This window comes from Doryrhamphus excisus, chromosome 6 (genome assembly GCF_030265055.1).
Source record: "Doryrhamphus excisus isolate RoL2022-K1 chromosome 6, RoL_Dexc_1.0, whole genome shotgun sequence".
NCBI classification, from domain to species: Eukaryota; Metazoa; Chordata; class Actinopteri; order Syngnathiformes; family Syngnathidae; genus Doryrhamphus; species Doryrhamphus excisus.
This window is the reverse complement of record NC_080471.1, coordinates 13,299,423-13,326,173: the sequence shown is the minus strand read 5'-3', so window position 1 is coordinate 13,326,173 and position 26,751 is coordinate 13,299,423. Positions and strand designations below refer to the sequence as shown.

The 26,751-nt window shown below is 42.0% G+C and overlaps 1 long non-coding RNA gene across 1 annotated transcript in view; it reads right to left on the bottom strand.

Moving 5' to 3' along the window:
- The window catches only part of LOC131130812 (uncharacterized), a 96,728-nt gene that overhangs the window by 11,855 nt on the left and 58,122 nt on the right, over positions 1-26,751 (bottom strand). The window contains exon 3 of the long non-coding RNA XR_009130089.1: positions 8,868-8,983. This is a non-coding gene — a long non-coding RNA (uncharacterized LOC131130812). The remainder of the gene's footprint in view (positions 1-8,867; positions 8,984-26,751) is intronic.

Genomic DNA, 26,751 nt, shown 5'->3' with positions numbered 1-26,751 from the left:
AGCATAACTTATTTTGATCCCTGTTGGGATTCAATGTCACTGCATCCGCTTTGACAAAAGAGATTATCCATTGTTTTTTATCTTTTTTTTTGTTTCTTTTTAACATCTCAGTGAGTTCTTAGGAAGAAATATATCTTAATTATCGTGCACAGGTGGTTGTATCTGTGCACCACCTGGTACTACTAGCTGGACAGGAATACATCTCATTTGATTCTCGCTGCAGATGGGCCGTCTGTTGATATTTCTGGAATGGAATTCAGAGCACACCCGAAAAAAATTCACTAATTCATCTCAGCAGCAGGCTATGCTAAATACATGTCCCTTGAGCTGGGAAGGGACCAAAGTGTTTCCAAATATTTGAGCAGATCGATCATTTACAGTCAAAACAAGTACTCCACTCAACTGTTGGGTTTCCACCAGCAGGCACGGAGTGCCATGGTGGGGATTTGAAGGCCTGACCATCGGAAAACATGCAAACACACACACACACACACACAGATGCTTTATCCTCCTGATTTTGACAGCTTATAGCTCCAAGCTGCATTGCACCAAGTAGCCAAAGCTCACAGCATCCAACCACCCTGGAGATGAATGAATGTAGTATGAATATTTTCATGCAAGTCCAACACAACTCATTAGAGGTTTAGCATTGCCCGCTACGACTTGTGTTTAGAGATGCCAGTGTAGTCAATCAATGCATCAGTGCAGAATGACACCTGCAATGTCACTTTAATGCAATGTATCATTGTATTATTGAGGTGTGCATTGATTAACACCGGACACGGACATCACACACCCCCCACACCGATGCAATACATCCAGATGTTTTGAGATACTGTAGCATTGTGCCGCACACCTTGCCGCCACTTGGCCTTCTCTTTTAAAAAAAATATTAATATAATAATTAAAGACACACCTTTTAAATCAGGCTTTTAACTCATATTTTTAAACTCTTCTTTTGTTGTTTTGTCTTATGTAAGATTCTGTGATTATACGTGTGGGGAAAAAAATCACATATTGAATTGGTAACTGCTATGGCATGGAGAAGGGGTAGGATTTAATAAGCTTTGCTTCTTCCTGCTCCTTTTCAGACATGTGTAGTAATGTGGTGTTGTGTGTGCATGTATGTGTATGTATGTGTGTATATATATATATATATCTATATACATATATGTATATATGTGTGTATGTATATATGTGTGTATGTATATGTGTATATATATATATATATAAATAGATATTGTAAGTGTATTGTATTGTAAGTGTATATGTGAGAAAGAATAATGTAACATAGTATGCATGTCTGAAATAAATTAAGAAAAGAAAGAAAGAAAGAAAAAGATGAAAAAGATCTTTTTAGTACTATTTTTTTGCTTTTAGTTTTTAGCTTTTAACTCCAGGGGGGTCCTCCACACTGGGCGCTGTGTCAGGTCTGCTGAGGGGGTGCCATCTTTGGGTCCCTTTGACCCGGCCGGCTGGGGGTTCCTCCCTTTAATATGGGGGTCCGCCCGTCTATCGGAGTCGGGGGGCCCGGGTGCTGGTCCCCCGATGGCACGGCCTGCGGCTCCTCCCAGTGTGGACGGCCCCAAAGGTGGCGTTTCCTTGATCCTCAGTGCCATGAGGAGTCTCCCTACTGTGTGTGATTGTGTGATTGCATGTGTGTGTGTGTGTCTAGTATGGAGGGTGGGAGGGAGGGGCTTTCTTAGTAATTGTTTTTCCTTTTAATTGTGGTAATTGTTTTTAATTCTGTAAAGCACTTTGTGTTGCATGTCTTTGCAGGAAAAGTGCTATACAAATAAAGTTGATTTGATTCTCTCTATACACCCCTTGCCATTAATAATGTGTTGCTTATATTATTTAGACTTGCAACAGGTTGCCTCTTTATTAACATTCATATTGCATTCACATTGTACATCGATGCCACATTAGCAGCACATGGGCTTGCATCACACGCGCTGGGACTTTCATCTAGCATGTTGTCTGTGTGTGCGGAGGTATGCATTTTACTGCAGGCATTGCACGAGGATGTCCCATCCAGGCGTGTCATTAACGTGAAATATGCATTAGATATCTTGCATTGGTGTATGCAAACAGTGCATCATTACTGGGGGCTGCAAATATATATATATATAGAGTATACATATAAATGGTAATATATAAATATAAATATACAGTAGAGGGAAAAGACGGAAGGACTGGCTTATTGGGAAAAACTGGAGGGCAGAGTCTATTTGCTGACAGAAATAATCATTGTTTTCATTACTGCAGGATACTATTTCAAGAACAGTTAATGAAAGCCAGTGGTTGTCTATAGGCTGTGCTGAAAATAACATTTACAAAGAGAACACGACACATTACGCCTCTGGAAATGTACATGTAGCCTTAGCATTAAACCTACACTATATTTGCTTTCCATATTAATAAACTGTAAATGCTGTACATTTTACCTGAGGCCTTTATTTACCAAAATTGTAAAGAAGATAGTGTGCTTAATTTAAGCCTACAATAAGTAGTGGGTAATAAGAGTGGGCTGTTATTTGTCAGCATAAGTAAAATATAAAATAATAATAATTAATAATAATTTGGAGAGCATGAGAAGGAGAAGGAAGAACACAACTTCTTTGACCGCAATCATATTTCAAAATCATATCTCAGAATCTCCCTGAGATCAGGGAGCTTACTGATGCTCAGAGTTCACAAAATGGGGGGGGGGGGGGGCAGCGCATGCAGAAGTAGGGCCAGGCAGGGGAGAAGAATCCCAACATAAAAATGCAACAAAAAAAAACACAACCAAAGTAACAAACCCAGCCAACCCTTTATCTTCCAATACATCATATCTAAACAACGCCAAACTCTATACTACATCATCTGGAGCAGTTCAGAATGAATATATATCTAATAATATGGCACAAAAGTAAAAAATGAACTAAAATGCATCATCTTCACCACTCACTTGTAAGCACTGGTCTGGAAGATTCCAGTGGAAGTGGAGAATAAACATTTTCCCAGGCTGACATACAGTATATAAAATACAGTACATACAGCAATACCTCAAAGTAGGATTCCTTATTTATAAATCAAATATGTTAGTAGTTAGAGCATAGAAATCATGTTTATGTTTTCAAATATTATTAGAGTCCTTTAGACATACAATAACAAGGGAGACCAGGGTTCAATTCCACCCTCGGCCATCTCTGTGTGGAGTTTGCATGTTCTCCCTGTGCATGCGTGGGTTTTCTCCGGGTACTCCGGTTTCCTCCCACATTCCAAAAACATGCTAGGTTAATTGGCAACTCCAAATTGTCCATAGGTATGAATGTGAGTGTGAATGGTTGTTTGTCTATATGTGCCTTGTGATTGGCTGGCGACCAGTCCAGGGTGTATCCCGCCTCTCGCCCGAAGACAGCTGGGATAGGCTCCAGCACCCCTGCGACCCTCGTGAGGATAAGCGGTAGGAAATGAATGAATGAATACCCACCCATTCATTTTCTATGCCACTTATCCTATGCTGCGACCTAGGGTTGCAGGGGTATGCTGGAGCCTATCCCAGCTGTCTTTGAGTGAGATGTGGGATAGACAGCTGGGATAGGCTCCAGTGAATGAATGAATTAATGAACTTTTGATGATGGAACCCCCATTAAACTGCCATAGTGAACCAAACTGAACCATCCACCCATCTGTTTCCTATACTGCTTATCCTTGTGAGGGAGTATGCTGGAGCCTATCCCAGGGAGAAGTGTGGTACAATCTGGACTGGTCTCTGGCCAATATATAGACAAACAACCATTCACACTCACATTCATACCTATGGACAATTTGGAGTCACCAATTAACCTAGCATGTTTTTGGAATGCGGGAGGAAACCGGAGAACCCGGAGAAAACCCATGCATGGGAGGAACATACTCAAACTCCACACAGGTCTTCCCAATCTCCTGACTGTGTGGCCTACATGCTAACCACTGGTCCACTGTGTGGCCCCATATTACACCAATATAGTAGATACATATGTAGCAAGAGACAAAAAAGATAATACTTTTGGGAATAAATGAATGCAATGTCATTAAACAAAACTGGAAATTATGTTGTAAATGCTGCCATTGACTGACGACAGGTCCTGCCTTTTGGCCAAAGTCAGCTGGGATAAGCTCCAGCATACCTTCACGACCAAACTGAGGACAAGCGACATACATAGAAACTGGATGGACGGATGCTGTAACTGCAGGTCAGTGCATGCCTCTGGTAGTGGTTAGTGCTGACTGCACACCCCTGTATTTTATATTCATTATATTCATTTTATATTCACTTATGAGCATATCCTATCCATATATTTGTGGCATAGGGTGGACATAAAGCAAGTTAGCAACATAATCGGTGATGGAGAACAAAGAGGATGTCCTGCAGTCCGAGGTAATCAAGTTTAAAGTAACTATTGGATTCAACGGGAAGTCTAAAACACATGATTGCCAACATTTTTCCTCTGTTTACTGGATGTGTAAATCGCTATCTGTTTGCCTGATAAATTATACATAATGCATACAGGTTATTCCAATGGCCAACGCAGTCGATAAAAACTGCTTGAAGCATCTGCGATAAATCAATGTCAGACTACAGATAAGATGCTGTCATTTCTTTGCTTTTTTTTTTTTTGCAGTGAAACATACGCCTATTCATCTTGTAACCAAAAGGTAAAAATCCACATCCTCAACGCAGTAATGTGACAGGAACCCTGAAATTAATTTACTCCATCAGAAGCCTCATTAGCGACTATAACACCCATAGCCACCTTAACCCGCATTTAAAGGCACAGTTTCCCCACTTGACACGAGAGGGGGAGATTACAATTATACTATTATTCCCGCCGTGTCTTGTTGGGGCTAAATACTTCAAATCCAGATGAAAAGACGTGAATGAATTAGGTTCATTTGAATAGCTTGATAAAGTGCATTTAATAGCATACAAGTGAGTGGCAGCTTGCCGCCTGGCCTCAAGGCTCACCTTAAAGCGGGGACTGGGTGGGGGTGGGAAATAGAGCACATGTGGATGCCCGTGTGTGCATGTCTGTTTATGAGTTTATGGATTTATAACTCCAAGGGATATGGGGGTGGGGGGTGGGGGGGTTATTACACTGTTGTTTGCTGTGATCCAGTCCCAGCTGTGTCTCATTAACCGCTGTCATTTTAATCCTCTTAGTCAAATCCTGTAATTTTGTCCATCAACAATAAGTTAAGCGACAAGGCGGTGCTTATGCTAACGCACTTGCGGTGATTCAGGATGAGGCAGTGATTCAGTCACTTCCAATTCCACTAACCATCTTTGTGGACGTTTGTGAGACAGGCCAAGGGGGGCTGTTGGTTGTTGACATAACCGAAATTGAAACCGAAACACACCATTGCTTGCACATTTACTTACAACTTTCACCAGAGACATAAGGAGAATGGCCAATAAGGATTTTTTATCACTAGCTTGTTGACTACGTTTTTCTCATTTGTGCATATTTTTATTTTGATTCTTTTGACACACTGCTGTGCTAATTTGCTTGTATGTTTTGACTACATTAAAGGGTATTGAGTTGTGAACTGAGCAGCTACACACAATAACCCCCAAAGAAAACTTTCTCAATCTTCCAGAATCTGCACCTATTCAGCTGTATTTCTTTGGATTTGTGCTTCCCGCCAAAACAGCCATGGCACTCCTCCGAGTACGCCCAGTCCGATGTGATTGGTCACACGACAGAAGCCGGTTATGAGGTTATGCTGGTCGACACACAACATGTCCAAATTATTGCTTCTGGCGACAGCAACAGTTTGGCAGATATGTCACGTTCACAAAAACAGTCCCGTGTGAAATGCTGTTTTCTCTTGCTGGGAATCACCAAATATCATAATTTCTGCCTGAGTTTGTTTTGTAAACAAAGTAGCAGACATTGGGGGAGGGCAGAGAACTTATCAGGCTTACTGCCACACCCATATAAGGAAGTCCGCTTCTTGTGACATCACAAAGGGAGCAATTTTACCACGGCTTCTGAAACAAAGCATTTTGAGCCCAAATTTAATGAAATTGACGATATTACAACACATGGCGGGCGAGTGGTTAGCGCGCAGACCTCACAGCTAGGAGACCAGGGTTCAATTCCACCCTCGGCCATCTCTGTGTGGAGTTTGCATGTTCTCCCTGTGCATGCGTGGGTTTTCTCCGGGTACTCCGGTTTCCTCCCACATTCCAAAAACATGCTAGGCTAATTGGTGACTCTAAATTGCCCATAGGTATGAATGTGAGTGTGAATGGTTGTTTGTCTATATGTGCCCTGTGATCGGCTGGCGACCAGTCCAGGATGTACCCCGTCTCTCGCCCGAAGACAGCTGGGATAGGCTCCAGCACCCCAGCGAGTATAAAATGAATGAATGAATGAACAACACATGGCAACATAAACAATTAGAAATGGAAATGATGCTGTGGAGTCTCAACAATGTATAATGACACTGAAGCTTGCAGTTTTTCGTAATAAGAACAACCAGTTGGATCGGGACTTGATGAGTTGTTCAACATATATGACTTGTCAACATAAGAGGGACCAACTTCATAGGGTTCCACTGTATAACATTACCAGGAGTCCCCACTATGACTCGCCATGCTCCAGTTAATCAGGCTCAGACCTGAAATTGCGTGAGCTGAAAATCAGAATTTTTTTTTGTTTTCCTCTCACCTGCATCGGATTTTCTGCAAGTATGAGTACGTACTTGCCGCATCCATTCGCATTCCAGTTTACCCATGTGAATTTATTTGAAACCGTATGACTGATTCAGCTTCAGCCTCCCCGTGGCCTGACAGTCGCCTCCCTTCTGCCATGAAAGCTATTTTCTCCTCGTTCCTGGCACTGACAGCTGGTGTGTGCTCCTCCACCAGCATCACTTCAGCCCAGATCAGCTCTATGTATAGATTGCTGTCAATGACAAAGCCTGCATTGGTGGCTGTGACTGCTATGAATGCGTGTGCAGCCTCGCTTTATTATTGTAAGCGAACAAATAGGAGCTGCAATGCGCAAGCTCCGAGCGCTGCCAATGATACATCTTATCTTTGTTTTTTCACGGAGAGAAAGCTCGTCATGTTTGTCCAAATGTCAAGCTGCCCCCTGGGAGATATTTCTCGTTGCTTTTAATTGTGGCATTTATGAGATGTGGAAGAGCAATATCTGTCTTTTATTTTGTGTGTTGTTCCCATCAGAGGGAATTGTCCATTAATTGTGCCTACAAATGGCGGATCGATTGTCAGGTCGTATTTTTCCAATCTGCAAATTAGTTTCCCTGGATGCGATTAGACCGGCAACGAGATGTGCCTGGCCTCCACACTTCTTCCCATGATGCTGATAAAGTTTGAATTGACACATTGTAATTATCATCTTTCCCTTTGTTTGTGTGCGGCACAGCTGTCGCCGCTGCTTCCACTGGGTTACTACTGGCTTATGTTGGCGTGTATATCAACCTGGGCTGCAAAACAAGCTCAAATTGCTTCTGCTTTAACTATTTGCTGTCAGCTAAGAGTAGCTGGTGGCGCCAGAGGAAAAAAAAAAAACACCCACAAACACACACAAACACACGCACATATGCGTGCCTACTCCATTGCAGATTTTCAAGCACCTCTTCACGCTCAAAGGACAATGTCTGAACTGCGCACACACTATGCACGTGCTTGGGAAAAGGAGGATTAATATCTGTTATTTCCATTGCTGCCCCGAAGGCTCCTCATCAGGCCTTCCACATTTGTCATTTCCGCCACACTGTTCCTCAAATGGAAGTGAAATAGAAAGCACAGCCTCCTGGGTCTACCTCGCCGAGCCTCTTTTTTTAAGCCGAGGAGAAAGCGTATTTGCTCATAACAACAACAGCGCAGCCGTGTCAACACGACGCAGAGGCAGCCGCATTGCGTGGTCGTCGTTTATTTATTTATTTATTTTCCACTCTTGTAAACAACAATAGATCGGCAGGGGGGGATATGAGGCGCTGCACTCACAACTCTCTCAAACATACTCATGCAGCCCCCCTTTTTTTTTTTAATTAGAGCTTTGATTGGATGGTCACAGCCCATAAAGCAGACATAATACGGCTTATATCCAGTTGCAGGTGTATCCTCGCTTCTCTAACACTTTAAAGCCTGAAGGAATCTTGCTGTTGTCTCACACACACACACACACACACACACCAAAATCTTGGATTTCAAACCATCATGTGAAACTAAAGCTAAGTATGCTTCCACAAGTGGATTTTGCTTTTTCTTCGTTTTTTGAGGGTGTGTTTTGTACCCCTTTACCATTCATTCATTCATTCATTTTCTACCGCTTATTCTCACGAGGGTCACAGGCGTGCTGGAGCCTATCCCAGCTGTCTTCAGGACGAGAGACGGGGTACACTCTGGACCGGTCGCCAGCCAATCACAGGGCACATATAGACAAACAACCATTCACACTCACATTCATACCTATGGACAATTTGGAGTCACCAATTAACCTAGCATGTTTTTGGAATGTGGGTGGAAACCGGAGTACCCAGAGAAAATCCACACATGCATGGGGAGAAAATGCAAACCACACAAAGATGGCTGAGGGCGGAATTGAACTCGGGTCTCCTTGCTGTGAGGCCTGCGCACTAACCACTCCTCGACCCCTTTACCACTGATTGCAAAAAGTAAAAGTGTGATGATGACCATAGAACTAGAAACGAGACTTACTGCATGCAACTGGGGCCTGGCTTGTCAGTACAATATGTGTACTGACATAATAGTATAATATGTGTAAATAACATACAATAATATATATAAATATACAAATAAACTACAGACAAAAAATATTCAACTTCATAGGTTCCAATCATACCTTATATATTTGTGTATCCGCACCTTTTTTCCTCAACTCTCGTCCTTCATGTCTTTCATCAATGAGGCGCTTCTTCTTTTTGTTCTCTGCTGCTGGGAGTGTGGCAATGAAGTGAACTACAAGGGAGAGGAAGAAAGAAAGTGAGACTTAAAGGTATCCTGAGAGGGCTTTTGCTCTATGGAAAAATGGTGCTGCTAATCCCCTAAAGTGTCACCGCGCTCTCTGCATCCCAAGTAGGAAGTGTCTTTGTAAAGGTACGCCGAGAGACTTCCAAAGTCCAACCCTTAAGCAGTACCCCCCCCCCCCCCCCCCCCCAACCCACTAGTTAAAAAAAAAAAGAAAAATGCATGAGCTTCCTGCCATCATTAGCTTTCAACATGGACAGCTTATGTATGGAGGAAAGGAAAAGAAAGGAACAATAGAACCTTGGTTAGTGTCAGTCGGTACCACCGACACAAACCAAAACGTACTTAGAAAGACAAACATATTAACAACTCCAAATTGTCCATAGGTATGAACATGAGTGTTGATGTCTATATGTGACCTGTGATTAGCTGGCGGTGTACCCCGCCTCTCACCCAAACCTTAATGAGGATAAGCGGCATAGAAAACGGGTGAATGGGTTGTCAACAACAACAGCATAGAAACATGAATGACATTTACCATGCTGACACCAAACTAGCACCTTGTTGAGTATTCATAGTGAAATTGACAGCTAGGTAGCCACTCTGTGAGTGACGCTGAGACTAGCTACTGAGGCATTACTCCACCAGATAAATTTTAAAGTTTTTCACGTTAGCAGCTACAATAACAATATCACTGTCGCTTGGTTAATATATAAGTCACTTGTACAAACGGAACCCCCCTGCTAGTTTTGTGGAGGTTTTTTTTAGTTCGGGCTTCAGCATCAAAATAAGTAGGTCCCGCTATGTCCATTGTTAGCTTGGTCATGCTAATTCGTTTTCTGTTGTTATAACGCACAGAGGATTGTGAATGATTATTTAAGGCAGGGGTGTCAAACCCAAAGCCTACTTTAGGTTGTGAGCCGAACTTGACATTTGGCTTGGTTGTGATTTTGTGATTTTTGGAGGACATTCTCTGAATGTTTAATGTCCCTGTTCTCTGAATGTATTTTATGTCAACACAAAAACTTCACCATCCATGATATGTGTAACCTGTAAAGGTTTGCAGCTGTGGAATGGGCAAATTACATATATCCCAGCATGCTTTGCAGTAGTTAAAATGATGACTTTTAACTGTCTTATGCCTCTTTAAGGTGTTATTTTAAACAGACAGGGTTATGATTATTAATGATTAAAGTGCCACCATTTTTAATGAATGGTTGTGAATTTTGTGATATACACAATATTGTTTACAGTTTTACATCTGCATGAATCAGCAACCCCACACAGATCATTAAAACAATAACTTAATAAGTATACTGTACATACACAGTACACTTATAGCAGAATAATGTGGTTTCCTCCCACATTCCAAAAACATGCTAGGTTAATTGGTGACTCCAAATTGTCCATAGGTATGAATGTGAGTGTGAATGGTTGTTTGTCTATATGTGCCCTGTGATTGGCTGGCGACCAGTTCAGGGTGTACCCCGCCTCTCGCCCCGAAGACAGCTGGGATAGGCTCCAGCATTAAAACAATAACTTAATAAGTATACTGTACATACACAGTACACATATAGCAGAATAATTATGACTATAGCAACATTTCATGAATCCATGTCTATTTCAGACTTAAAAAAATGTACAGATGTAAGCCCCACACATTTTTGTTTAAGTCACGCCCACGTCTGATTTATGCCCCGCCCACTCGGAGTACGGATACAGATCATTTAGATGGGTGAACAGATACTGATAGTGGTGTACATGCTCATCACTAGTGATAGGCTATTCATTCATTTGTTAAGTAGGGAGCTAAAAAATATGATACAAGTTGGAGACCCCTGCTCCAAACGGTCTATATGTGTTAATGTGTGATGCTGGATGAGGCAAAATGTTTGAAGATAGGTGCTAGCACACATGTTCACCCTGGTGAGGAACAGTGGTCTGGAAAATGAATGGAAGAAGAAGAAGAACAGAAGAACAAAGTCAACACCGCCGTGTGGCTGAAGCGGTCAGGCTGCAAAACAGCTGCCACCGACAAGCCGCAAATGACTAACGGTCACTACTTATGCTAATGGGAGCGTCTTTATGCCCGCCTCTTTCATGTTAAACAAACACTTCATTTCCCCATTGTGGAGGGCTGACGCGTGTTCCCGCGGGTTGTATCACCACAGCAGGCCCACAGCTATGATCATAACTTCTCCGTAATGGGCCCAGGCCCCTCGAAGCAAGCTGACCTGTTCGGCTCGGGACCGCTTGACGGCAGTAATTACTCATGTGAGTCATTTTTAAATGAGCATGATTAGGCGGTAACAAGCTGAAAGAGTAAAAGAGGCTGATTAGACGCCTTGCTGAGTCATCTGCTAGCGGGAGAAACAAAACGCCACAGGTGAATACATGTTGCATTGCACGGTCTGACAATGGTTATCTTAATGAGCGAATTAAGGCAGTGGGGTGGTTTTACTATAAACATGGCGGCATTGTAGTCACAACCTGCTAAATATCAGCAGTTCAGATCAGGTCACTTGCCCCGGCTTATTTGACAGCGTCACCCCTGAGCTACACTCAAAGCCGCCACGTGGCCCTCTGGCATTTTATTCCTTAGCGCCCGACAAAACACGGAACTTAGTGCATGAAAAGATTGCTATTTAATGTGGCAGCTTTATTTATAGAAAGTATTTCTAGAAAAGTACTTTCACATCAAAAGACACAGCAATTCACTGTGAAGCTTAACATGCTTGCTAACATGCATCATATACGTACGGTGACAGCTTTCAGGTAAAGAGCGCAATGTTGACTATGATGTGATTTTACAGTAATCTTGGCCGTCAAAAGTTATTCTATGTACATACTGTATACCTACGCCTTCACTTTTGGCATCGACTGCAGTTTTTCCTCCTGTAGGTACACGAATATTTAATCACTCATAAAACTTACATAGGAGATTCATTTTAAAGGGAGGTTGATGCCTCACAGCAGCACAAGCCAAGAAAAAGCTCAATATGACATCTAGGATACTTGGTTTTATACTGCAGAGTGCCACACTGTGCTGTTTCCAGCCAGCCATCAACTGATGCATCGGTAATAAAGCATGACACATTATCAGTAAACGCTTGCACAAGCACAAAACTGTGCACAGCTGTGATCAAAAGCACTTAGAAAACTACGAAACCATTGCAGTTGTCAGTGCGTTGTCAATGTAGTGCGGATGAACACATATGTACTGTATATTGTAAATATTTTCTCTGCATGATTGTATTGTCTTGGAGTTACTGAATACAGCCATCTTGGATCGTCAGTCCAAATTAGACCTCAGCTACATCAGGTATATTTACATTTATATATATTCATTACATATATTAATATTTACTGTATTTACGATACAGCGTGTGTTAGATAATATCCTTCAAAATTAGTTTTACCTTAATTAGTAGAAAATACGTTCTGAAAGTTCCTAGAGCAATGATCAATAGGAACGCAAGGTTTTCATTTATACCACCAAACCACCCAAATAATAAGCCCATTCAGTCTAACTGGGGAAGGCAGTACTATCTCTGCTTTCGTTTTGTCCATATTATATATAAAATATTATATTTTGACTTCATTATAACTTTTACCCTATCTAAATTTCCTGAAATTGCAAAATTAGTCTTTGTTTGTTTCAACAGTAACAAGCAAAAAAAAAAGTACATAAAAATACATTCTCAGTCTTCCAACCTCTAACTGGGGAAGGGCAGTACTATCTCTGTTTTCGTTTTGTCTATATTATATATAAAATATTACATTTTGACTTTAATATAACTTTTACCCAATCTAAATTTCCTGAAATTGCAACATTAGTCTTTGTTTGTTTCAACAGTAACAAGCAAAAAAAAAAAAAAAGTACATAAAAATACATTCTCAGTCTTCCAACCTGGAGCATTGTTTACTTTCTTGCTTGCAAGATGTTTTTTTTTTCTTGCTGGATGTGTTGTTACTGTATCCACGTTTTTATTTTTTACATGTTTTGTGTGGTTGCTTCATCAACATTCTGAGGAAACGCTAGGTTGCATACACAAGCTTTTTCGTGTACAACACAGAAACAAATACCTGGCCCTCTTTGTTTCTGATATCAGCACCCAAAAGGCTTTCTTTCCACTTTTCTGACCTATAAATGTAGTTCATTCCTTCATTTTCTACCGCTTATCCTCACTTATGTGCTGGAGCCTATCCCAGCTGTCTTCAGGCGAGAGGCGGGGTACACCCTGGACTGGTCGCCAGCCAATCACAGGGCACATATAGACAAACAACCCTTCACACTCACAATATTGACAATTTGGAGTCGGCAATTAACCTTTTTGGAATGTGGGAGGAAACCGGAGTACCTGGAGAAAACCCACACATATGTTACCAAATGGATACTGGAGTCTTGCAGGAAAGATGACTACTCTCTGTCCCACTTATACGCTAAAAGATGCTCAGAATTCCCACACCGTGCTCATCAAAGTGTTTCTTCGTCATGAATTTACTGTGTAATCCTCACGAGAGATTTGCCGCCGAAGCGCACCGTCTCAACCCTGTGTGTGTGCACTGCTGTGGAAGCCTGTATCCAACCTTTGCTTATAGCGGGGTAATTTAGTGATTGTGCTGCAAAAACACAGCATGGACATACTCATGTTTTAACTCTCCCCACTCCCTGTGAAATATGTAAACCATGTCTGTCCAACGTCCGGCCCGTGGGCCATTTATGGAGCACATATTTATGGGTCTGTGAACAGTACATTGAAGACCGCTGGGATAGGCTCCAGCACACCCGCGACCCGATAAGCGGTATAAAATGAATGAATAAAACTGGAAACATTAAAAGAAAAGTAGCAAGTAAATAAGAAAAAACTGAAATTTGTAGAAGAGTTGATACTAAAAGCTAATTCTTACAGACCACTTACATACATACACAGCACACATATAGCTGAATAAAAAACAACAAATATAGCAACTTCTGATCAATCTATGTCAATTTCAGACTTAAAATAGTTTAATAATAATGGTTAGCGCGCAGACGTCACAGCTAGGAGACCAGAGTTCAATTCCACCCTCGCACATCTCTGTGTGGAGTTTGCATGTTCTCCCCGTGCATGCGTGGGTTTTCTCCGGGTACTCCGGTTTCCTCCCACATTCCAAAAACATGCTAGGTTAATTGGTGACTCAAAAAATGAATGAATGAATTACTTAATAATAATTTACCATAATCCCTGAAAAGTGGCCTCACAGCTTTGAAAAAGGGTCTTCCAGCATTTTTCTATATGAAATCAATGCAATGACAGAAAATGATCCATGCATGTCCACTTTAAGGGTAATATTGCTGCAGAAGCTCAATTTAGTATCCATCATGGATGTATTGCGGGGGAGACAGATGGGTGGGGAGGGGTGCCTAATTCCTCCCGCCCTATGGCTGCGGATTTAGAGGAACAAGGACCTACGCTGCCTGTCTGTCATTAGAACAGCGTCAGATGAGCCTTGGCTTGTGGGGAGGTGCGGGTGGTGGTGGAGCTGTTAAAAGGAGCACGGGGACTTATCTGCTCAGCTGTAAAATGATTTTCTGTCTCTTCAAGAAATAGCAGGAGTGTGTGTGCAGGGGTATCAGTGATCTGAGAGTAATTAAGATATGGGCTCACATCACACGGGGGGGGCTTTGCATGAGGGAGACCATCAGATAAAATTGAACGTGAAATAGTTAGCTTTAAAGAGAGACTTTGATTAATTACAAAACTCTCAAAGGATGCTCCACCCCCACCCCCTCCCTCTCCAATCGAAGTGCCGTTAACGGCAGAAGCCGTCGCCGCTGAGCTGATGACCTCAACACCTTACCGTTATCTTTAATAGGCAGGTTATCGCTTAATTCCTCGCAGCTCACTCATTCATTTGCTATATTGCTCTTTCTGCAAGACCGGAATACATCATTATCTTCATATAAAGCTCTACCATGCAAAGATTTTCTTAAAAGGTTAAGACAATTGAGTTTATGACATATGCCCTTTCTGTGCGTTCACATTCTTTATGAAATCCATTCCAAGTTCCTTTTACATGGCAGAATAAAGTGTAATAGAGACTACTGAAGTTTTGAGAAATACATTTGAAATGAAAATATCAATGATAAAAATCCACTTCTTTTAGCTTAGCACGAAGCTAATGTGGAGTATCTCTGAAACTGCAATAAAATCATCTCAAAAGCGGCACTTCAAAAGCTAGCTAATTAAGGTTATATGCAATTACACTGAATCATAAGATGATATTTCATTTTTTTTTTTTTTTACTGTATGTAGCGGGTCATTTATTGGCTCTGAGCTGTTGCCAGGCAACCAGTGAAGACTACAGGAAGTTGTTGCTCCCAGACATAAGCCATGGTGCAGCTGTGATTTCACATTTTCAACACGTTGCTTTTCACACCAATTAAGCAAATAACACACAGTGAGTTGATTAGCGAGTGTTACATGTGCGCTAGTGTGTTCGTTCTCCTTATGTTGAGCTAACTGGCCTACATTTAATGGACAGATGTGTCTTAATCTTCTGATTGAAAATCGGTGCCAGAAAGCAAAAAGACTGTATTTGCTAAATTGCCGGACTATTCCTGACTAAACCAATCCGGTAGTATCCGACGGCTTTCCTGCATGTGAGGATTTATTGGGCTTGACTTTCCATAAAGACAATTGCTCAGCTATGATGACTTAGTTACTCGTTGGAACCGAAAATGAAAGTCATGAATAAGTGAAGAAGCTTATGTGAGATTTCTTCAGGGTCCATCATGCTTTGCTATCCAGAAAGTCTTCTTAAGAAGCAGTTTGAAGGAGCTTTAGCGTTATCAAAGGTATGATGTATTTAGAGAAAGTCCTACTCTGTTTTCCTTTAATCTTAGGTACTCTTGATGGGTGAAGTCATCTAGCAAAACTGATTTGCGTTAAAATGCTTTCTGGTTTTTAGCAAAGTCAACTGAGATTGTATAAGAAAGTGTGTTCCCTGTTATTCATTCATTCATTTTCTACCGCTTTTTCCTCACGAGGGTCGCGGGGGTGCTGGAGCCTATCCCAGCTGTCTTCGGGCGAGAGGCGGGGTACACTCTGGACTGGTTGCCAGCCAATCACAGGGCACATATAGACAAACAACCATTCACACTCACATTCATACCTATTTGGAGTCGCCAATTAACCTAGCATGTTTTGGGAATGTGGGAGGAAACCACGCATGCATAGGGAGAACATGCAAACTCCACACAGAGATGGCCGAGGGTGGACTTGAACCCTGGTCTCCTAGCTGTGAGGTCTGCGCACTAACCACTAGACCGCCGTGCTGCCCGGTTTCCCCGTTATTTTGACTTTTATTTGATTTGCTTCCCTACTGGGCGGCGCGGTGGTCGAGTGGTTAGCGTGCAGACCTCACAGCTCACCTCACCTCACAGGGTTCGATTCCACCCTCGGCCATCTCTGTGTGGAGTTTGCATGTTCTCCCCGTGCATGCATGGGTTTTTTCAAAAACATGCTAGGTTAATTGGCGACTCCAAATTGTCCATAGGTATGAATGTGAGTGTGAATGGTTGTTTGTCTATATGTGCCCTGTGATTGGCTGGCGACCAGTCCAGGGTGTACCCCGCCTCTCGCCCAAAGACAGCTGGGATAGGCTCCAGCACCCCTGCGACCCTCGTAAGTAAAAAGCGGTTGAAAATGAATGAATGAATGATTAGCACCAAGTCTGTGTCTGGTTACACGGCTGCCTTGAGGTCGCAAATATGTTGCGAGCATTAAATCCCGCCATCCTCCAGGTCCAACACCATAAGCCAGACACAAGCTTTAGTTATGTTTGTTGTCCGCGTCCGCCCTGCCATGGAACTCTGCAGAACCAGAGCATAGAGCAGCGATAGCCACCTGTCATGGCAACAAAGGGAGTGTTTCAGTCGGACACAAACATGGCACTCTCTCGGATAGTTTAGTAATGTTGATTCCCCTTGCTAGCTAGTGACTTTAATATACAAGCTAATGTGGCCACTATGTCCATCTAGTGATTTTCTCATCAATGCAGTAGATTACAGTGGTGTGACTCGTGACAACCAACAATTCAAAACATGGAGAATATTTACGTGGAGTAGCAAATGATTGAATATATAATAAAACATGAGTGACGTTGCTGTGGAACTCAATAATTATGTGTAATTCCTTACATTTATATGTTTCTTTCTGTCTCCGCACTTCCGTCTTCTCATCAAGTGTTGTCGCTTCACGTAGTTTTCAAGGGCTGTGTTCCCCTGAGCACTTAATTCTTACCCCTTGCTTTAAAGTGGTCCTATTATGCTAAGTTTTCATCCCTTTGTATTGAGTTATGAAGAAAGCTTTCTCGAACTTCCAGAATCTGCATCTATTCCAGCTGTATTTTCTTGGATTTCCAAACGGTCTGTTTATTCCCTCCAGGTATGCCCACTCCGCCGTGAATGGTCACGCTCCCAAGCGTCCGGAGTAATCCGGAGCAAAGTTACGATGCATACAAATGAAAACAAGTATTTTTAGCAAATGAGTGTGCTTAGGTCAGAGTCTTTCCGGTAGTGTCTTTCCGGCAACGATCCAGTATAGTGTATTCATCTGAGAACATAGTCTCCACAAATGACCGCCTGCCCGCATGCAACAAAAGTTCCTCCTTCACTAAAAGTGTGATGTCGCATCCTGTGTGTGACTGGTCAATCACAGAGCGTGGAGAGTAAACAGTGAATACATTAACCAATGTTTTGTTTTGTTTTTTTATAAACTTTACTGCAAACAACTACAGAACAGTATACAAACATAATGTGAATTCTTCATGGATATGGATAATTGATAGCTGTACTCGTTTCATAAATGTAAATTAGCATAAAAGCATTTTCCGTATCTGACTGGTCCGAATCCCGGCTCATCCCTACATATTAGCAACTCCGGACATCCCACCCCGCTCAATGATTACTTACAGAAGAGACTAAATTGTCTAAATTAAGACTAAATTAGACTTCCAGCTTGCACTTCTGACTCTTCCACACGACAAAATAATATTGGAAAGCCATCAGACTTTTAGTTTAGTGGATAGTCCAGCTTTGCCCATGTCCACAAAACAGTCCCATATTTTTCTCTTGCTGGCTCAGAATAATCAACTCCAACTACTTCTGCCTGATACTTGACGCTTTGGGCAATTTATCTGTCCCTCAAACCTGAACACACATGTTCAGGTTTTCCAATGCCAATGCTCCTTGCTAAGACTGGGAAATCAACAACGCTGTGTAGATGGGAGCAGGGTAACAGTGGGTGTTTCGGTGGGGGCAGGGCCCACAGCTTGTGCTTACTATTGGCACGCTGTAACCTTATAGAGCTGGTTCGAAAAAAAACTCTCTGAAACCCAGCGTTCAGAGCCATCACCTAAATTCTTCCACGGCTCACTTCCAAATAAGCAAACCTCATTATCTGAAAGTTTGGGATCGTTTAACAGGAGAATACAACATTCTAACTACATTTATAGGTCAGACAAGTGGAAAAAACACAATGTCCCCTTTAAGGAGAATTGGAGCACCAATTGTTTACCTTGGGGTAAGGGCTAAGAAAATTGTCAAGGGGGACAATTACAGAAACCAATACCTGATCCTTCCCTCCAGTCTGTTGTGTTAGTGGCATTACAAGGCTGGAAATGCTACATTTGTAATCCCAAGCGTCTTCCCACTTTTTCAATCTCTTCAAGTCTCTCGGGTCTCTCATTCTCCATCCATTCATCTATTTTCTATACCGCATTTTGTACATATTGTCACATGGACTGACTTTCAGTGGAGGTTTTTGTACACACTGGACTGATCAGTCAATAACAAGACACATATCAACAAATGGTGCATTGATTCATTTTGTCTGGTACTGTAATTTACAGTTTTCTAAGTAGGCACAGATTCAAAGGCAGAACCGTATTACAGTGACGCAGCAGCACTAACCACTAAGTCACTGTGCAGCCCCTACCAACCCCCCTGACACACACACACACACACACACACACAGATGTAGTTCAATGACAAATTCAAGTTCACAGATGAGATAAGAACATGGATAAAACGGAAAAACACTGAGGGCCATGAGACAGAGACAGATTTAGCCAGACTAAGGTGAGGTGAAAGAGAAGCACCGCATGTCTTCATGGAAACGTTTCACCCTGAGCAACCACACGGGGCCCCACAGAGAGGGTGAAGCATCAATCTCCTCGGCTCCAACTGTAATGCATCCACTTTTTCCGTCCCAAGTTCACTTTCTGGCATTCGATCAGCACTTCATGAATTATTTTTGGGTGATAAATCGATCTGTTGCTTTGTACCCCTTTTGTGCTGAGGGAAGGGAAAGTTGTTGTGACGGTGTGCTAAAAAAAAAAAAAAAAATCACAAAAAGTGTACATGCGGATGTGCTATAGTGTTTGTGTATTGTCTGTTTTGGAGGCACCATCTGCCATCTGGTCCCAAAGTACAGAAGCCACATGGTGAGAGAGCAAATGTCAGCGGTCAAGCCAACCAGTGCCAAGGCCTAACAAATGACGTCAGGCAATGCCCGGATAAACAACCACGTTCCATAAGATCCAGAAGCTCATGACACTTGCTTTCTTTCCACTGCTTGTTATAAATAAATCAAGGTATTAATCTTTGTCCTTATATAGCATTCAGTGACTTTCCCTCTGGAGATGAGCTGAATGTCTAAAAACAAGAGTAAGATTGCTGACGCAGCACCGAGGGGCTAAATTTGTGTACATTTATGTCTCTAAGTCCTCAGGGTCATCCACGACAATACACAGGGAGCACATCCAAAAGAAAAGATCAAATGTCTCCACCCATGCCAACTATATTAAGCCAGCCTGAATGAAGATCAATCATTGGCAATGCCAATGACATTTTGAACAGAATCCACTGAAAATGAACCTGACATCTGCCAAATAAATGTGATTTCAATAGTGAAAGAGATGAGATTATATATATTTTTTTTCATTCTTGGATGCAAGCGAACCTAGATGTAATCATCACTCGATGATGACCTCTGGATGCACCGGTATGATTTCATTCTGAGGCAGTACGGTCACCAACTTCATGGGTTAGTGCACTGGGACAGAAAGTCAGCCCTGGACTTTTTGGTTTCAACTGGATCTACCCAACTGCCCATTATGAGTATCCTCTTGTTTATATAAAACACCATGCCCAGAGTTGGGATCAAACCTGCACCTTCTGTCTTGACAGGGGGCAGCATGTTCCATTACAGTAAAAAAAAGATTGACAGCAGAGTGGGTGAATTTTGCGAATTCTTTTCCCTAATTGGTGACAGAGCCTCAGACTGACTTGAAGCTGCATGCACATGTGACAAAAATGCCTTTCCCCCCACCGCCCGATGGATCGTACTGTAGGTTCTTATGCACAACGGTTGTTTCGTGAGTTGGGAGATGTGGCCTGTCCCAACTATGTTGTGTTGTCTTTGCAGTGGTACGTTCCTATGCCAACCCAGGATTTTAATTACCGTAATTAATGATAATCAATCAGCCCATTATTGATCGGCTCACCGAGAAAGCTCCTGGTGTTGGACATTTCTTGGAACTTCTAGGAATTGTCGTGTAAAAAAATAAAAATGACGTGAAAATATATACATTCGCCCTGGTTAGCTTCTTTTTTAGTTAATGTATATTTACGCCACAATTTTGGCTTGTTTGTGAGCATTATTTGGTTAGCGTGTCTTCTCATATTATTAATAAACTGTGTGACTCCAGATGTCTTTCTAATGCATGTTTTTTAATGTATTTTTTTGTAGCATCCTGTTAGCTTGCTAATAAAATGGAGCCGGACGTCAGCTACGTTAAATCGGCCGTCTATGATCATCAGTTATGGGCTCTCAAAAAATACATTTTCATTGACAGAGAAATACTTTATTAATCACCAAGAGATTAATAAAGAATTTATATTTCTAGCAGTGGCATAATTAAGTTAATTTAACATTAACTTAATTTAGTTCTTAATCAGATAAAGAAAATTGAATACCAATGAATAAATATGGAACGGATCACTTCAGATTTATCCTTCCATTATCTATTCTGCTTATCCTCACTAGGGTCATGGGTATGCTGGAGCCTATCACAGCTTGCTATATGACGAGAGAGACAGGGCACATATAGACAAACAACCATTCACACTCACATTTAAGAGTCACCATTTAACTGAACATGCATGTTTTTGAAATGTGGGAGGAAACTGGAGTCCCCACGGAAGCAGGGGGAGAACATGCAATCTCCACACAGAAAGATCAGTCACACTGTGGGCTGTGTGTCTTTCAGTGGAGCAGGGCAGTGATAGTAATCTGCCACTGAAACTGCATTGAATGATGCTGGTTGTCTACAACGGAAAGCAGCCTCCTCAGTGTCTTTGCTCTGCCACAGATGTCAGGCTCAATGCCAATGGCAGAGCTTGCCTTCCTCACCAGTTTTTCCAAGCGTGTAGCTTCCTTGTTTTTGAAGTTGTTCCCCTAGCACACCACCCCATACAGGAGGGCACTATCTACCACGGTCTGGTAGAAGTGCTGTAGCAGCTTCTTGCATACGTTGAAGGACGCCAACCTTCTGAGGAAGTACAGATGGCTCTGCCCTTTCCTGTACAGAACATCTATGTTGGCCGTCCAATCCAGTTTATCATCCAGATGCACTCCCAGGTATTTATAAGTGTTAACTACTTCTACTTGGTCACCTTTAATGAGAACAGGCTCTGGGTGTGTCCTGTTTCTGCTAAAGTCCACCACCATTTCCCTGGTCTCGGTGGTGTTGAGGTGCAGATGGTTTGCATCGCACCAGTTGACAAAGGTATTTTCACATGCATAAAAAAGTCTAAATCCATATAAATGACGGATGTGAGGGATGAATCAAAATATAAGGTTGCTTTTACCTCATTGAAAATGTGACTTTTCAAAAGCACCATGTGGCAGACGGATATACAACCACCAACTTTCTGTTTTCCCAGGAGTTAGTGTTTTTTAATTAAAGTTTCTTACTTTCTTTGTCAAAATGCTGGCACTTGCAATCTTTTTTGGCTCAATTTTGGGTTATTGATGTGTGAAACACTACTGACAACACTACACTACTATAAACACTTCTACAATTTCAGCTAAGTGCAGTGACAATTTTGTGACAAAAGAGTGTGCCAAAGGTGTGGAGGAAGCTCACCAGCTCCGACCTTGTCTATTTGGGGGCGCAGGCGAAGTGCAGGTGAAGCGCAGGCAAAGCGCAGCGGTAAATTGGCTGACAGGTGCACAGTGCACGCGCACATTTCAGTGGAAAAAACAATTATAAAAAAAAAAACATTATTTAATGTAAGTATCTGAACTAGCAGGGACATTTTGTATTAATTGTCCCATCACATCTGAAACATGGGAACTCAACCTGATGGAAGCTGAAAGTAATGGTAATGGTTTTATTTCATTTGAACATGCATCAGATTGCAATTGAATGCATCACATAATCAGTTCACAGTTCCACATGCCCAAAAGGAGTAGGAAGAAGCAAAGCTTATTAAATCCTGCCCCCAAATCTGGTACTTTTACAATCAGCAACATTTGTTCACTTCCTGCTTTCCATAATACAGTTTAAGGTGTTTTTTTTGTTTTTAAATAATGCACCTCGTACCGAAGTACGAGGTGATATGACCATACAATGACATAATGGGTACCATAGTAACTGTCAATATAGTGATATATATAGCACATCATGACTGGTTCAAGACTCTTCATCTTGTATTTAGCAAACATCAACTGCTTGTATTGTTTCTTGAATTGGCTCATCGTTGTGCATTGTTTGAGGTCCTTACTCAATCCATTCCATAGTTTGATTCCACATACTGAAATGCTATGGCTTTTTAACGTACTATGATGCCGACTTTACACACGATTTGTTTCTGGAGTTTGTTCGGTATGCCTCAGTACCGCACGGAATGTCCCTACTGAAAAATCAGATTAAAAATGTACTGTTATACCCGTAGCAATGATAAAACGACATAAACCTATAACTGCAGTGACTTTGTGGTATGTCATTTGAGCTTTGTCATAGTGTCTAAAACCCTTCCGACTCTGGAACACCAACATGGCCCCATCAGCTATTACCAAAACAGCTATGGTGCTGTCTATTGACAGCTCTATAAATCCACCCGAGAACCATTTTGACTTTTCAATGGTCTCTCTGAATGAAATCATGTTGTATTATATTGTGGTTTTGGATGGAATATCTTCATTGGCCGCTATCAAGTATGTCTTTTTCAAGAGCCAATCACCTATCATTACTTGGTTAGCGCCACTTAGCCCAATGAATTGATCCGCACAAGTCGAAATTGGGTGGCTTAATTAGCCATTAAATTATGCAGCAGCATTCTCTGTACTGATTATTTTCTGGACAAAATCCATTGGCTAAAATGACTTCTTTATAGATGCATGCCTTATTTGCTATGTTTTGATGTACCTTCTTTTATTTATGCTTTTGTTAGTGTAGCAAAAAGTGTGTAGTAACTCTACCTGTGTCTGCATGTACAAACTTGACCTTGAATGACCTTTTCTAAAAGTACCTCTGATTGCCTGCTTGCTTCTGAGATTTAAAAAAAAAAACCCATTACCGTGGTGTGTTTGCTTTTTCTTAATTTTCTCAGCAGCAGTGCGGGACAAAATGTTTATTTTTCCATAGCCAAAGTGAAAAGACTGTGTCTAATCTCTGTCCTTTCTTAGCTTTATGACATGAATGCATCAGGCGCAGCTGCAGTGAAGGTTGTTTGCAGTACCGACACGATAAATGATTGTTTTTCAAAATCTTTTACACAGGAGCAGCTCAATGCCTTCTGCAATGGGCAAAGTGCTCTATGGATGCCACGACCTTGAAGAGGAATCCCTATTTCACGGAGAAAGAAATTGCAACAGAGTCGGGTTTTAATTGCCCGCGTGAGATACACACACACACATAAAGTACTTCAGTGTGCTCTACTGAAGGCCAGATGAAATACTGCAAGTTTGAAACTGACAAGGTAAGGTGAGGGAAAGTGTGGCTGGGCTTTGTTTCACGGCCGTTTTTTATATTTTTGCCGGTCATGTGTCCTTCTGCAGCGGTTGTTGCGGGGGCATGTGGCTGACTGTGCAGTGATGTACTGTACTCAAGGTGTTCTCAGAGTGTTGTGCAGCCACAGCTATCGGTGAGAAACCATTCACTGATACATCCCCTCCCCTCTGATTTAATCCTTTCTTGTGCAGCGCTCCACAAGATAGATGACAACAGATATTTTCCCTATGGACCGAGTCAGAATGAGCTCAGTGAAAATCAATTAAACATACGCTACAGCGTTTTTCTTTTTTCCATATTTTTTTACATCGAAATAGCAGTTTGGTGTTTTTGTTCAGTCTCTAATGGCACAAGAGAGGTTTTGTCTCCATCGCCGGGAGCGACGCTACATAAATCTAATTTAAATGCAATGAGAAGCCCAAGAAGCATCTTGAGTGCTGCGAATGTCGCCCAGTAATATTTGTAGTATTTTTAACACACAAAAAAAACTGTTGATTACAGATTAACATAGTAATCCAAATATACCGGTCTGACTCCTTTCCCGCAGCATCGCTAAAACATCCATCATTTTCTATACCGCTTATCCTCAGCATGACTAAAACATGAACATGTGAAATAGCTTCACACATTATTGCAGGTCAATATACACACAGTTCGAGAGAGAGAGAGAGCGACTCACACAAACACACCAGCTGCCACATGCAATAAAGAACCAAGGAGATCTCCTCTTTTTTTACACATCCGCAGGGGGTCAATAACTCATTAGAGCCGGGGGAGGGCGGAGGCAGCTGAGCGATGACGCGGCGTGCAAAGGGGGGCCGGTCGACTGCAGTATCTTCACCTGAGGATATCAGCATGTCGTGGTGCCCGGAGGTCATGAAGACGATTCATGACTTCATTAGCGCCATGTCATAAAACATACCCAGGTGTTTCCAGGCCCTACGGTCCTGTGGAATATGCCTGCTTTAGCCGCCTCTTTTCTTTACTGTTCATCCTATTGGCTTTTTATTTATTATCCTTTTATCATTTCCCATGCATTTTGCTGAAACGCCTCATAAAAAAATGTTTATTATAAGGTTAAACAAGTCCACCGTCTAGTGGGCCAGTGCAACGCGTATTATTGCTTTGCAAAGGTGGAAGGGTTGAAGCAAATATTTATCATTGTTCACTCATTTCAGGCTTTAAAATGTTTAAAATTTCATTATGTATGACCCGAATGTAATAGCGGTTGAACCCTTTGCCGTTAACAAGCTCCAGCACTTCTCCAGTGAAGGGGAAACATCTGTTTCATCATCTCTATCACTCAGTGGGACTAAAAATAGAACACAGAAGGCAGAACGTGACCAACACTGATAGGCTTTAGTGATGACAGATCAGATGAAAAAGATGCTTTAGTGTTTATGCTTGGATGACTGTCTCAAGTGTGTGTTTGTTTTGGTTGATTGCCTGGGCATTAACCAGGGGCCTGTATTGTGCTAAATGCAAAGCAGGCAAAAAAAAATCATTGACGACATGAATGTATAGGTTTTACTACCACATCTTCAATGAAACAAATATATACTCCACATTTGAACTGCAAAATATTATTAATTTTGGTCTTCTTTTTTCTGTTGAAACCAGAATGGAATCAAGCTATCCATTTTCTATGTCGCAGGGACATGCTGGAGCCTATCCCAGCTGACTGCGAACGAGAGGCGGGGTACACCCTGGACTGGTCGCCAGCCAATCACAGGGCACATATAGACAAACATCCATTCACACTCACATTCATACCTATGGACAATTTGGAGTCACCAATTAACCTAGCATGTTTTTGGAATGTGGGAGGAAACCGGAGTACCCAGAAAAAACCCACGAATGCACGGGGAGAACATGCAAACTCCACACAAAGCGGAGAATCAAACCCTGGTCTTCCTGATCTCCTGACTGTGTGGCCAAAATGCTAATCACTCAACCACTGTGCGGCTCGCAAATAAAACTCATTCATTCATTCATTCATTTTCTACCGCTTTTTCCTCACGAGGGTCGCGGCGGGTGCTGGAGCCTATCCCAGCTGTCTCCAGGCGAGAGGCGGAGTACACCCTGGACTGGTCGCCAGCCAATCACAGGGCACATATAGACAAACAACCATTCACACTCACATTCATACCTATGGACAATTTGGAGTCACCAATTAACCTAGCATGTTTTTGGAATGTGGGAGGAAACCGGAGTACCCGGAGAAAACCCACGCATGCACGGGGAGAACATGCAAACTCCACACAAAGCGGAGAATCAAACCCTGGTCTTCCTGATCTCCTGACTGTGGGGCCAAAATGCTAACCACTTATCTACTGTGCGGCCCGCAAATAAAACTGAATTACAAAAATTATGTGTTCTGTATTCAAAGTCTGTGTGTGGTGGTCAGGTGATTACACAAGTGGTTCTCATGCCCCCTCCCCCAATTAGAGATATTATTGAGAAATTGACATCTATTTATCTGTACTGTACAGACTGAAATTAAAACTGAAACCAGAAAAATGCAATGGAGAGCTTTGAAGCAGACAAGCCTATTCAAGAGTCAAATTGCAAAAAATTTTATAAAATGTTGGCAAGTCTGCACTAACATTGAAAGTACTCCTTGCCTCACACAGCCCCCTCCCTCCCCCCAAGACAGTTCATGCACCCACCCCAGACAAAACACATTGTAGGTA